Here is a 14,068-nt window from a genome sequence, read left to right on the forward strand (position 1 = left end):
TGGCTTCCCCCAAAGAATCCTGGAAGCTGTAGCTTTTTAAGGTTGATGAGAGTCGTTTGAAGATCCCATTTCCCTCACAGAGCTACAATTCTTGGAGTGGTTTAACTAGGGTTGCCATATTCCAGTTCCACAAATCCGGGCAGGTTAATTTGCATATTATGTAAAGTATTTGCATATTATGCAAATATTTGCATATTAATACTTGGATTGTCCAGTTGTTTTGTTTTTGTGCCTAGGAATTACCACCAAAAACTGGGGAAAGATGTGAGAAATCTTTTTTTTTAAAAGCAACATTTTTAGCCTTAAATGCCTAGACTCTAGTTTCCAACACTATGGAGTATTTATTGATTGATTAAGAGAATTTATATCCTGCCCTTTTGCTGTTAAAAACAGAGCTCAGCACAGCTTACAAATATAATAAAAACAATAAAAATACACAATCAATATAAAAACATAATAAAGACACAAAATAGCAACAAACATAAAGTAAGTCAGGGCAACAGTACGGTTAACCATATACGATATATTTCAAAGATGTGGTGGGTGGAGAAAAACAAGAAGCCAAAATGTTAGGAAAAGGAGTCTTTTACACCACATGCTCAGTTGTAAATACTGTTGCAGCAAGCTTTACAAGTTCCTCCAGTATTCCACTGGTGCAGGCACTCAGACATTCAAAGTATCTGTATGTTTCTTAGGTTTTATAAAAGCAGAGCTTTGCTTAACTCAAAATTCCTTCTCCCTTTGATCAACCACATCTACACAGGTTCCACCTCCATACTCAAAATGAAACTGGGCCTGGAAGTGTGCAACAACCCCACACATACCTTGCTAATTAGATTACCAATGCCAGGATGTCTGTCTTATTGACTACTCTCCTGCCCGCCCCCCCCACACACACACCGGGCATCATGAAAGACCCAGTCCTGGGCTCAGAAAGAAAATAAATATCTGGTCCTCTTCAAAGTATTGAGAAGCCTCTTGTTTTAATTGAAATAATAATTATAAATTCTTGTTCTTATCACTAATGGGAGTTAATTATCTTGCATATGCTGCTGTTGCTTCTATGGCTGTAACGGAGTGAGGTTAAAGATAAGTGAAATGCAAATAGGAAAAAAACAACACAAAAGGCAGTAACACTTTCCTAAGTGTAATACCATACCAACCACAACAAGATTCCTATGAGTAAGGCAGAAAACTAAGCATCTCACAACCAAAAATATGATAAATGAAGAAATATTTATATAAAAGCATGACTATCAAATATATTTATTATTTACACAAACTGTAAAGATATTTATAGTGCAATCCTAGGTTTATTTATTCAGAAGCAAGTCCCAGCGTATTCAGTGGGGCTTACTCAAACAGGGACAGAAATGCAACTTCAAGTGATAAGCAACTTCATTCACACAACCCAAAATTCCGAATCATGCCACTTTATGCTGTTTTGCAACTGTTTATACTTGTTTTTATGGTTATTGGATTTTAAATGGCTTTATTTCTTCTTGTGAGCTGCCTTGGTTTCCAACCCTACCTCACAGGGGTGTCGGAAAGATTCCATACACGCACACGCACACGCAGACACTGCAGATGTACAAATACATACAGCCCATATAATAGTTTATTGTCAAACCAGTTGGTCATTGCAGAAAAATCAGTATTAGTTTTTAAAAAATCAGTATTACTTTCCTACAGAATAAAAACTGTAATACCTAAGTAAGCCCTGCCTACTTGCTTTAAAATAGGACTGGAGGGCACAAACACAATTCTTTTTTACATTCACTCCAAAGTCCCATTGATTTTCAGCACATTCATAACCATGTCTACTCAGAAGTAAGTCCTATTGAATTCAATGGGATTTACTCTGGGCATATGGGATTAGCATTGCTTTTACAAAAAGCAAGCATTGGGAAAGTTTTCAAAACACTGCCCAAGCTCTGACTCCTGCACACAAGAGGAAAAAAAACTGAAATGTATATACTTACCCAATTTATGAGATTTTCAGATAAACAGGGGGTGAAACCACCATTTTGTTTTCTAGACACTGCCTAAGGTCAATGAAACTGAAACACAATCCCTGATTGGCTGCAATCCTGAACGGGCGGGATTAAAGCTACGAAGTGCTATACAGTACTGTTTAAAGAAAGATTTAACAATCGGGGGGGCGGCTGATGTTTTTATGTATATCTCGAGAACCGGACCACCTAGAAACTTTTTTTTTTTTAAATTAAAGCTGAGAATCCGGGCCACCTAAAGGGCTAGCCGGGCGCCGGGTGGCATGCATAGAATCCGGGTAAAACCCGGCTAACCGGGCAATATGGCAACCCTAGGTTTAACGATTAGTCCCTTTTCTCAAGGAACTCTGTTGTTTGCGTGTTTTCATGCACATGTGTATGTAAACTGCCATGAGGATCATTCAAGTTAAAATCTTCTAAACAAATCAGCTACTTTACTCACATCAGCAGCAATTCCTGGGGAAAGTCAGTGGGATCCCCCAGCACCATCTGAAAAATCACTGCATATTTGTGACTGAGTATGTACAATGGATTCTCCTTTCTGCAGCTTTCTTGCGGGGTGCTGTCAGCAAAGGTAGTCTCTAACCAACACCCCTAGCTTTAAAGATCAAACATTAGCCACAAATGATCAGAAAACAACTTATGTACTCTTCTTCCTCCCCTCACCCTGCATGGGTTGTACATTTAAACAATTACATCTGCATTCATAAGCCTGAACATTTCAATGAAAGATGATGAATTCAGTCTTGGAGATTCTCAGTTAGGTGAAATCCAAAAGCATCCCACATTGATTCAATATTTCCCTCTCTCATCCCACCCCCGTTCTGATGACAGCTAGGTGCAAATAGCTGCTGACAGCTATTGTCAGTACTACATCTCCCCCTGTACTAGTTAATGCCATTTCTGCCTTGGTCACGTTCCATCCAGTGGAGAAAGAGGAAGATGAGGTTATAAAAGGGGAAAGGCTTTAGACATTCCATATCCACTCTCATTTGCCAATTTGGAAAGCTGTCTTACAAATAGGTCACTCATTAAATGCTTAGATAGCTGAATTCAGGAAGGCCACTTCTCCAGACAACAACGGAAGAGAGGCAAGTGGTTTATTGAGCCTTCTGGGTGGGCGCAACAGTCAAGCAGAAACCAAAGCTTAATGAACTCATTACTCTTCAGATCCTCATCTGGATACTCATTACGCAACTGGTTATTATTTACCCTGTGTAAATTTCTGTGGACTCTCTTTTTAATGTTCTGTAGTCAAGCCAAGAGGGGGAGGTTTTTCCCCAAGTGGGTTCCCAACCTTACAAAGCCCTTTAGCACCCTGTTTCTCATAACTAAAAGAACAGTAAATAATATAGTGGGGTAGCAGAAAAAGAGAACAAAAATTCTCAGTTAAGCCCAATGGGCATGGTTTCAAAGATATCACAGTAAATAAACTTTGAGAGGAAAAGTTGTATGTCTGGTTTCAAGATCAGAATCTCAGGTCAATTTGAAAATGCAATGAATAAAGCAATTCTATCTCAGTGGATGGATACATATAGGGTTGTGTCCAATGCTAGTCATAATCAGAGTAGACCCACTAGAAACATAGGAAGCTGCCTTACACCGAGTCAGACCACTGATCAATATAGCCCAATATTGTCCACACTGACTGGCAAAAGCTTTCCAGTGTTTCAGGCAGAAGTCTCTCCTAGCTGTTTATGGAGATGCCCGGGACTGAACCTGGGACCTCCACATGCAAAGCAGATGCTCTATTATTTAGCTACAGTCCTTCCCCTACCCACTGAACTTAACTGGCATGGCTTACTTAGGTCTATTCACTAATAAGCAAAAAACCTTGTGATTTAAGAACTGAACTATAGCCCACAGATATTTCTATCAAACTTTTAAAAGCAGGGAAATTGGGCAGCTATAGTGAATCCACCAGGGGAGCAGGAGACCTGACCTCCTCTCTGAGATATTGGATTGCCCTACAATTTTGTCAAAATGCAAACACCATCTGAGTTGGTCTTTCACAGTCCAATCCACTTGCTGTGTAGCTTGGAAGAATTTGGTAACATGTGCCTCTGAGCATATGGTGAGTGGTGGCAACACCTGCCAACTCCAAAGATGGAGAATTATATTTTTGTATGGTGTTCTTTTTACTATGCTTGTTTCCTGTGTTACTACTGATTCTACAGAGAATCTAACCTAGAAAAGTATATTTCTCTCATTATTCATCCTAGGAATCTGGGTCATATTTATTTTTATTAATTTCAAAGTCTTTTTATTAGTCAGTGTCATATGATGGTGAAGACAGCCTTTTGTGTTTCTAACTGGAGGTTATGCTCTATTTCTATTTTGGGTACATTAACAGTTGAATCTGAAACTGCAATTTGATGTAAAATCAGACTGATTACAATATGTTGCTACTTCAGCAATGACTCTAGCTGTTGGAAAAAAGATGCATGTTTTCAGCTTGCTGTTTAAACCACTTCATTTAAGGCAAGGTGGGCACAGTCAATTAAACACATAGAGCACACCTAGAATTTTGCTAGAATATATTTCACCTCCCACTGTTTTATCTTGTGCAAATTGAGACACTCCTGAGGTACATAAGAACATAAGAACATAAGAAGAGCCTGCTGGATCAGGCCAGTGGCCCATCTAGTCCAGCATCCTGTTCTCACAGTGGCCAACCAGGTGCCTGGGGGAAGCCCGCAAGCAGGACCCGAGTGCAAGAACACTCTCCCCTCCTGAGGCTTCCGGCAACTGGTTTTCAGAAGCATGCTGCCTCTGACTAGGGTGGCAGAGCACAGCCATCATGGCTAGTAGCCATTGATAGCCCTGTCCTCCATGAATTTGTCTAATCTTCTTTTAAAGCCGTCCAAGCTGGTGGCCATTACTGCATCTTGTGGGAGCAAATTCCATAGTTTAACTATGCGCTGAGTAAAGAAGTACTTCCTTTTGTCTGTCCTGAATCTTCCAACATTCAGCTTCTTTGAATGTCCACGAGTTCTAGTATAATGAGAGATGGAGAAGAACTTTTCTCTATCCACTTTCTCAATGCCATGCATAATTTTATACACTTCTATCATGTCTCCTCTGACCCGCCTTTTCTCTAAACTAAAAAGCCCCAAATGCTGCAACCTTTCCTCGTAAGGGAGTCGCTCCATCCCCTTGATCATTCTGGTTGCCCTCTTCTGAACCTTTTCCAACTCTATAATATCCTTTTTGAGATGAGGCGACCAGAACTGTACACAGTATTCCAAATGCGGCCACACCATAGATTTATACAACGGCATTATGATATCGGCTGTTTTATTTTCAATACCTTTCCTAATTATCCCTAGCATGGAATTTGCCTTTTTCACAGCTGCCGCACACTGGGTCGACATTTTCATCGTGCTGTCCACTACAACCCCGAGGTCTCTCTCCTGGTCGGTCACCGCCAGTTCAGACCCCATGAGCGTATCTGTGAAATTAAGATTTTTTGCTCCAATATGCATAATTTTACACTTGTTTATATTGAATTGCATTTGCCATTTTTCCGCCCATTCACTCAGTTTGGAGAGGTCTTTTTGGAGCTCTTCGCAATCCCTTTTTGTTTTAACAACCCTGAACAATTTAGTGTCATCAGCAAACTTGGCCACTTCACTGCTCACTCCTAATTCTAGGTCATTAATGAAAAAGTTGAAAAGTACAGGTCCCAATACCGATCCTTGAGGGACTCCAACTACACTGGAGTCTATTCTGCAGAATAGTCAGTGCTGTTATTCCACAATTATATTTGGAGTTTTTTAGTGTAAATTTTGCAAAGTGTTGCTGTACTTCACATATTCACAGAAATAGAAACAAAAGAAAATGATTTCCTATAGAAAACTTCACTAAAATTGCAAAGTAAATCAGACATATTTAAAGTGACCATCTGAATTATATCAACTGTCTTAATGTTGCTTCCTCCCTGCTAAAACTAGATCAGCACAGCACATGTCTTCTTTCTATTCTTTGGGCTGATTGCAGGTGTTGCCACCACTCACCATACGCTCAGAGGCACATTACCAAATTCTTCTAAGCTACACAGGAAGTGGATTGGACTGTGAAAGACCAACCCAAATTATGTTTGCATTTTGACAAATTTGTAGGGCAGTACAATTATCTCAGAGAGTTCAGGTCTCCTGCTCCCCTGATACATTCACTATAGCTACCCAATTTCCCTGCTTTTAAAAGTTTGATAGGAATATCTGTGGGCTATAGGTACGTTCTTAAACCACAAGATTTTTTTGCCTATTAGTGAATTTCTCTGCTTTATAATCCGGGAGGTAAGAAATGGGATCCTGTGCAAGTTTGCCGAGAATGGATTGATCCTTTGCATGCTTATTGAGTTCAGTGGCATTTACTCCCCTGCAATCATGCTTATGATAGGTGAAATTGACCACAGGGGATGGGGAGGGGGGAGGAGCAGGGGGGGGAGGAAGGGCAGAGGGTAGGAGGGGGAGGGAAGCAGGCAAGAGGGGGAGGGGAGAATAGGATTGATCATTTGTATGTTTATTGAGCTCAGTGAGACTTACTCCTGTGCAATCATGCTTAGGATAAGTAAAACTGACCGGGTGGGGAGGGCTGGAGTGGGCAGGGGAGGAGGAAGGGAGAGGGGAAAGGCAGGTCTGATCATTTGCATGCTTATTGAGTTCAATGGGATTTACTCCTATGCAATCATAGTTAGGATAGGTAAAACTGACCATGGGAGAGGAGCAGGGGGAGGAAGGAGAGGATTGGAGGGGGCAAAGGAAGGGGGATGGGAGGGCAGATTTGATCATTTGCATGCTTATAGAATTCAATGGTATTTACTCCCGTGCAATCATGCTGAAGATAGGTAAAACTGACCATGGGGAGGAGGGGAAAGGGGGAGGGGATTGGAAGGGGATGGGGAGGGAGGGGCAAAGGAAGGGGGAGGGAAGGGGCAAGAGGGAGGGGATAGGAGGGAAGAGAAGGGAGGGTGGGTTTGATCATTTGCATACTTTTTGAGTTCAATGGGATTTATTTCTGTGCAATCATGTTTGAAAATGGAAATGGACTGCCTTCAAGTCGATCCTGACTTATGGCAACCCTATGAATAGGGTTTTCATGGTAAACGGTATTCAGAGGTGGTTTTACCATTGCCTTCCTCTGAGGCAGTGACTGGCCCAAGGTCACCCAGTCAGCTTCATGGCTGTGTGGGGATTAGAACCTTGGTCTCCCAGGTCTTAGTCCAACATTGACCCAGGGGAGGGGCAGGGAGGATAGGAGGGGGGAGAAGATTTGGTGAGTGGGCACTGGGCAGAGGGGAAGTCCCTTTCCTTTCCAAAAGGAAAACATTGTGAACAGTATCATTCTTTTTCAGGATTTCCCCCACCTTTTTATTCTACAGTAGGCACATGTAGCTTCCCACCCAAATGTAAACCAAAGCTGCCCCAGGCCAAATCCACACCAGATATTTATTTCACTTTGGACACTCATGGCTTCTCGCAAAGAATCCTGGGAAGTGTAGTTAGTGGAGGGTGCTGAGAGTTGCTAGGAGACGCCCTGTTCCCCTCACAGACCTTCAATCAGAGTGGGTGACTGTTAAACCACTCTGGCCACTGGAGCTCTGTCAGTGGAATAGGACTCTCCTCTCAGCACCTTTCACAAACTACAATTCCCAGGATTCTTTGGGGGAAACCATGACTGTCTCAACTGAAGTCAAAGTCTGGTGTGGGTGTGGTCCCGATTAGGCAAGGCAAGGAGCTGCGAGTCTGGCTTTTAGAACGCTGACAGTTGGTTCTTACAGAGCATGCCCAACACTTTCATAGGGTTCCAGCTGAAATTTCTTAAATTAATTAAAGATCAACCAGGCATTTTTTACACTTTTAAACTGCAGAATATGAAGGTCAGAGTATGGGGCAAGGTCAGTAATAGGATTCCAAGTACTCTGTGAGCATGGGTGGTTTTTAATGAATTTCAACAGATTACGAGAACTCTGACAGAAAAAAGTCCAAAAGGGCTCTCAGGTTTTTTTCTCTTTTTAGACTTTGAACTCTCTATTATCTCTGTTTTGTGTATCGCCACGAAAACTTACAGGGTTGTTAAGCAAGCATTTCTGAGTTCAGGCCTATAAGTTTTGTAAGGTTTTGTTTTGAAATGAGCTTATGGGAAGCATCAGAATGGCATGGGGGGTATTTTCAATTTAACATTGCGGAATGTGAAAAATCCATGCTGGCTATAGTATACAGCCACTCTCATGGCTGTATAATTAATTTCAAATGAGTCTACTCTGGCTACGTACACACTAACCAATATGTAGCATAAACATGTGGTTTTTCACAATCTGTAATTGTTCATGCTTATCTTCAACATGCTGCTTTCAAGGTGGCTTTGTATTTGGGCTAGAGGCTATGACATAGGACCTCCAGATGTTTTGTTTCCATCACCAAAATAGGTGGATAAAACTCAGGTTTTAAACATTTTTATAAAGTTGTAGCTACATCATCCTTGGAAGTCATGTTATTAAAAAAAAAACTATTGGGAACAATATCCAAGCATTATAAATTTGACTCACTAGATCATACATTATGATGGCAAATTATTTATGGCTATGACAAACAGCATGGACATTTATTTTGCTTCTCAAAACAATGTGTTTCTTACAACCAGTCTTTTTTCCTCACGGAAAACATCGGAGTTCAGTCTTCAAGCAAGCAATTTTCCTTAATGTCTGTTCATGTGCAGAGAACCGAAGTGAAATCCATTCATTTCATTATTAGCCCTTCCACCTCTACATAGACCATTTTTTCATGCAGACGTTTTTGGATTATGCTTGTAGATGGAATGAAGTCCCTATTTAATTGCAAATGCACACTTACACATGAAATACATGAATTACAAAAAGGAAAACTTGATTAAAACCAGTCATTTCTTGTTTGTTTATATATCCTTTGTTTTACAATCACTGTGGAACTAGGGGCTGCAGACACAATTGCTTCAAGAGCTTAACACACACACAAACACACTTAAAAAAAAAGGATGTGCTTCCAGGGTTGCTAAATGCATATATGCAGTAGAATCTTGCAGGCTTGACTTCCCTTGGAAGGATGACAAATGCAGCCATCTCCACTGCAAAATCATTCTGAAAGAGAGGGGAATTCCTCTATTGCCCTGCAGTTTCCAGGCAGGAACCATAGTTTCTTATACCAGGAACAAACCTAGGAGGTCATCTCAAAAGGACTTTTTTCTAGTCATGGAAAATAACTACTTTTTCTGCTTTATTTCCAATACTTGTATATTTTCTTTTGTGGGGCAAACAGCAGCTCTCTTTGTGTGTACACATGATTTAAAACAAGAAACTAGTACCAGGGTCAGTGGGTGGGATTAACAGACTTTTCCCTAGTGCCTTGCTCCCAATAGCTGCTTTGATCGTAGACACACACAAACATAACACTACCATTACAAAGATATTCTATCTTTCTCTCTCTCACACACACTCACTCCTGTTCATGAGTTCTCCATATCACTTCTAGTCTGATTTATAAATTAGAAGTTTAAAAAGTGGGATCAAGAGGTAAGTGTTCAAATGAACCATTTTGGCCTAATAAAAAGCTCTGTCAGAATTCCCTAATGTACAACGCAAAAAAACCAAGCAGACCTTATTCCAAAACAAAAATTTTATTCACTTGTCTCTTATGAGAACAAATAATGCAAGAACAGAGAAAGAAAGAAAAAAAAGCATAGAAAAAATACTGATGAATTCAGAGAGAAATACATGGGAATTCCTAGAAGAATTTTATTTTCAAGAAAAGCAGAAATGGGCATTTGCTCTCAAACTCTTACGCTGTTTTTTTTAGTAATCCTGAAATAATTAAAGAATATAAACCTTATGCATACAATAGATACAAAATTGGATACAGCACTAAATGAGACATACAATTCCTCTACACATTTATATTAAAAATGCAAGAGTTCAAATTAAGAAATAAAAGAATAAATGTGCATTTCCCACTCCCGAGATGCAGAGTGATTAGCGATTGGCAGCAACTGAGATGACAGTTGTGGATGTCTGGGAGAACTTGTCTCCCTTCGTGCCAGAGTGCTAAGTCCCAGAGATGTTTGGGAAAGGAATACATGTGCCTGGACACTTGCCTTCCCATAAAGCCCTAGATGTATACACAGAATGATCATCACGTGAATACCATCAACAGCGCACTGCTTATATTTTTGCTATCCAGGGATGAATGAAAATGTGTGTATTATAATTTATCAAAACTGAACTTCATTTCTGTGAAAGCATAGTGAATAACCTCTTGGGTTAAGGAGTAACTCCTCAAACAACATTTATGTAAATATCCTCACGTAACATAATGACAATGAAAATTGACACTCTGGGCTGAAAAATCTAGGTTATCCATGCACTGGTGCTGTGCAACTTCTACTCCTTCTAGAGATTGTGCAGCTAGAGTCTAGAGAATGTACATTCCTGATCTTCTGTTTCAGTCAATGATTGTATGGCAGGATGAGAAAGGGAAGGAGTAGGATAGAGGTCCAGCTACCAAGGAAAGTGCAGGATCAGACTAGCAATTCTTTATGCTAGACTTTCCAATGAGATGATGAACATGACAATGAATTGAGTAAGATTTTTCCACAGGATCGGGACCCAAATTCTTTAGAGTTCTGCACTTAAGAAAGCATTATTGTTCAGATGTACATCTTCATTCCTTTGGCTCTTTACAAACTTGTGCCTAAAGCTTTCTTACAGGGCTTATGCCAAAACAATTATCCAGCCCAAAGACCCATGTGCACATCAAACTGGTAAAATGTATGAGAACTGCTATTGCTAATATTTTACCATTGTTTGAAAGAACTGGTCATCTGCACATGTCTTTTTCACTAGTGTAAGTGCCGATTAGAAAGTCTGGGGAGCAGCTACTGCTCCAACACGGCTCAATCCCATGTTGCTCTGTTAATGCAGAAATGGAGAAGTCACAGGGAAAGAGAAAAGGCAATTCCATTCCTCCCTGATCTGACAACCAAGCCTGGTGCAGCGTCCTCCATGTGATCTCGCTACCCTCATCTGTCTTCTGGTTTCCTACATTACCAGAGCAGCATGGGATGCTGTCACAGGTGAGCAACCACCACAGCTTTCCTGTAATATAACAATCAGGTAATATATTGGGACTTTTTGAATTACAGCACATGCAGATTTTACTGTATATGCTTACTTCAAGAAACTGGGTTTTAAATTGGCACCAATTAAGGCTACTGCTTATATGGCCCACATCTATGTAGGGAAAAAACAAATTCATGCCAATGGCACCAGAACAAGAGAGGTGCACTGGGAAAACCTTGGTCGGCCTTCAACAGCTTTTCAACGTATATCTACAGAACTACAAATTATGTGACAGAACACTTTTTATGTGCATAATTGGCTGAATGTAATTTACATACTAACAGAGTCTAAGTGGCTTATTCTGAGTCATTCAGTACAAATTATCTGTACTTAATTGAAACTTCAGATCAGTAAGTAGATAGTACATAATACTGTGAAAACAAGTTACCACTTAAAATCTTCCAGATACGAAACACAAATTAGTCAAGTCTGGCTGTATTCGACTGCTTAGCAGACCATATGCATGGACTTTATTGTTTTTAAAGTTCTTGTTAAATTAGCACATATACATATGTGCAAGACAAAAGGCAATGCTTAATATAAATATTTACTAGAATGAACAGAAATGGCACTTAAGTATAAACCATCCTGTCATTCATTAAGCGGCAAAAGATCCTGCTTCAAATTTATCTTCTGTTTTTTAGTAGTCGTCTTTCCCTATTCACTTGGAAGGTTACAGATTGGCTGGAAGTTCACATTGGTACGAGAAAGGAATGTCTGGTCGAAGCAGTCTGGGAATAAAGAAAGAGTTGTATGTTAGTTAAAAACTATTGTTAATTAAGTTAGTGGGACAATCAATAAGCATCTAACAACACTACATTTTCACTCTTGAAACCATTTCAGTGTATGGAGAATATTTCATCAGTACTATAAGGACTCCAGTAGACAGCAATTAATTTCTGGATCAGTGGTATATGAGTGAGCATCTTTTCCCCGTCAACCTTCCCAGGTATTAAGGTCTGTAAGCAAGGCTTTTCTGCAGGTCCCATCACCATCAGAAGTGTTACTGGTCACTACTGGTAATAAGATTTTTTTAGTGATGTGTCCCAATGATTGTGGAATTCCTTTCCATCAGAAAACCCAAGATCTACTTAGTTGACTTTTCTAGAATACCTTAAAATCCTCTCTGTTTAGACAAGTCTTTCATCTATAAACACTTGGGAGACACTGTTTACAAGCTCCTTCCTATTCCGTGTTGAAAATCGTAAGATATTGGGGTGGGTTTTGTTTTTTTTACTAAAATATTGTTTTCACCAATGCTTTAAGGGTTCCAGTCAGGAGCAAGTTATGATACATTTTAAAAGCACATGCACAGTTCATTTATATTAATATTCACTAATAGGCAAAAAAACCCTTGCAGTTTAAGAATGTACCTATAGACAACAGATATTTCTATCAAACTTTAAAAAGCAGGGAAATTGGGCAGCTATAGTGAATGCACCAGGGGAGCAGGAGACCCGACCTCCTCTGAGATATTGCACTGCCCTACAAATTTGTCAAAATGCAAACACAATTTGGGTTCTTTCACAGTCCAATCCACTTCCTGCTTAGCTTGGAAGAATTTGGTAACATGTGCCTCTGAGCATATGGTGAGTGGTGGCAACTTCTGCAATCAGGACTGTAAAGATGGAGAATTACATTTTTTGTTTGTTGGTTGGTGTTCTTACTTTTCTTCTTTGTTGTGTTACTACTGTTTCTACAGGGAATCTAACCTAGAAAATTATATTTCTCTCATTATTCATCCTAGAAATCTGTGTCAAATTTATTTTTATTAATTTCAAAGCCTTTCTATGGGCAAGTGTCATATTATGGTGAAGACAGCCTTTTGTGTTTCAAACTGGAGGTTATGTTCTATTTCTATTTTGGGTACATTAACAGTTGAATCTGAAACTGTGGTTTGATGTAAAATCAGACTGATTACAATATGTTGCTACTTAAGCAATGAATCTAGCTGTTGGAAAAACAAACTTGGTCTGCCCAAGATGCATGTTTTCAGCCTGCTATGCTAAAACCACTCCACTTAAGGAAGGGTGGGTATGGTCAATTAAAAACATAGAGCACACCTAGAAATTTGCTACAATATATTTCATTGCCCACTGTTTTATCTTGTGCAGACAGAGCCACTCCTCATGACCACTGGAGACTATTGTGCAGAATAGTCAGTGGTATTATTCCACAATTGTTTTGGAGGGTTTTTTAGTGTTAATTAGGCAAATTGTTGCTGTACTTCACATATTCACAGAAACAGAAGCAAAAGAAAATAATTTACCATAGGAAGCTTCACTAAAACAAGGATCAGCAGAGCACAGCACAGCACATGGCTTGTTTCGGTTGTTTGGGCTGATTACAGGTATTGTCTCCACTCACCATATGCTCATATAACCAAATTCTTCCAAGCTAGGCAGGAAGTGAATTCGACTGTGAAAGACCAACCCAAATTGTAAAACTTGCATTTTTACAAATTTGTAGGGCAGTACAATATCTCAGAGAGGAAGGTCAGGTCTCTTGCTTCCCTGGTGTATTCAGTATAGCTGCCCAATTTCCCTGCTTTTTAAAGTTTTATATAAATATCTCTTGGCTATAGGTATGCTCTTAAACTGTAAGGAGTTTTTTTTTTTTGCTTATTAGTGAATTTATCTGCTTTTTAATCTGGGAAGTAAGAAATGGGATCCCGTATAAGTTTGCTAAGAATGGACTGATCATTTTCATGCTGATTGAGTTCAATGGGATTTTCTCCCCTGCAAACATGCTTAGGATAGGTGAAACTGACCATAGGGGAGGAGGAGAAGAGGGAGGGAAGGACGAAGGGAGGGAACAGGAAGGTGAGAGGGGGAAGGGAGGAGGGCAGGTTCTGCATGCTTTTTGAGTTCAATGGGATTTGCTCCCCTATAATCATGCTTAGGAT

At 39.9% G+C, this 14,068-nt stretch overlaps 1 protein-coding gene across 2 annotated transcripts in view; it reads right to left on the reverse strand.

The window, feature by feature from the left end:
* Window positions 1–9,646: 9,646 nt before the first annotated feature.
* NDFIP2 (Nedd4 family interacting protein 2) overlaps window positions 9,647–14,068 on the reverse strand; it is a 67,538-nt gene continuing 63,116 nt past the window's right edge. For both annotated transcript variants that reach the window (XM_061626546.1, XM_061626547.1), the window contains one exon: window positions 9,647–11,894. The gene's annotated coding sequence lies outside the window, so the exon portion shown is untranslated. The remainder of the gene's footprint in view (window positions 11,895–14,068) is intronic.

Source organism: Rhineura floridana, chromosome 5, assembly GCF_030035675.1.
Source record: "Rhineura floridana isolate rRhiFlo1 chromosome 5, rRhiFlo1.hap2, whole genome shotgun sequence".
In the NCBI taxonomy this organism is placed as follows: Eukaryota; Metazoa; Chordata; class Lepidosauria; order Squamata; family Rhineuridae; genus Rhineura; species Rhineura floridana.